Raw genomic sequence first — 1,012 nt, forward strand, 5'->3', positions numbered from 1 at the left:
TAAGTCCTTATGTTCACACATTTGGTTAAGTTCTGTTATTTCTTTCCCAATTTTTTGTCTAGTTGATCTCTTTGTGACAATGGTGTGTTAAAGTGCCCTGTTATGACTGTGTTGCTACTTATATCATTTTTCATGTCTGTTAGAATTTGTCTTATATAGGTGGGTGCTCCTATATTTGGTGCATAGATGTTTATGATTGTTATCTCTTCCTCTTGAAGCTTCCCCTTCACAAGTATGTAATGACCATCTTTATCTCTTTTGACTGTGCTTGGCTTGAAGTTCACACAGTCTGAAAACAGAATAGCCACACCCACTTTTTTCTGGGTTCCTGTCACATGGGGTATTCTTTTCCATCCTTTAATTTTCAGTCTTTAAATTTCGAGTTAAATGTGTTTCTTGTATACAGCATATGGTTGGGTTTTGTTTCCTAATCCACTCTGCAAGTCTCCTTCTTTTGGTTGGTGCATTGAGACCATTTACATTGATGGTTATAACGGATATGTACTGGCTTGTCTTTGTCAGGCTATTTTCCTGCTGTTGGATCCTCCTTTTTCCCTCTGTTTAATTGCTTGCTCTGCTTGTTGGTTCCTTTCTGTTGTTCTTAAAGTTGCAGTCTGTTTTATCTCTTTCTAGTATATCTTTTAGTATTCTTTGTAGGATTTGTTTGGCACTCATGAATTTCTTCAGTTGTTATCATGAAAATATTTTATTTTCCATTAAATTTGAAAGATTGCTTTGCAGGGTGTATCAATCTGGGTTGGAAGTTGTTTTCTTTCAGAACCTGAAGTAATTCACTTCAAGCTCTTCTTGCCTTGATGGTTTGTGTTGAGAAGTCTGCCATGATTCTTATAGGCTTTCCTTTATAGGTGGTCTGTTTCTTTTCTCTAACAGCTTTTAATAGTCTGAACTTTTGTTGAGTTTCTGGGATCTTGATCACTAAATGTCTGGGTGTAAATTTATTTTGGTTATGATTAACTGGAGTTCTATATGCTTCACTTATCTGGATGTCTGA

The 1,012-nt window shown here is 35.9% G+C and overlaps 1 protein-coding gene across 1 annotated transcript in view; it reads right to left on the minus strand.

Annotated features, from left to right (window-relative positions):
* Positions 1-1,012, minus strand: part of Gpr176 (G protein-coupled receptor 176) — a 143,289-nt gene that overhangs the window by 35,036 nt on the left and 107,241 nt on the right. The window lies entirely within an intron of this gene.

The sequence above is a fragment of the Chinchilla lanigera genome, unplaced genomic scaffold (assembly GCF_000276665.1).
Source record: "Chinchilla lanigera isolate Chin_1 unplaced genomic scaffold, ChiLan1.0 scaffold00015, whole genome shotgun sequence".
Classification (NCBI taxonomy): domain Eukaryota; kingdom Metazoa; phylum Chordata; class Mammalia; order Rodentia; family Chinchillidae; genus Chinchilla; species Chinchilla lanigera.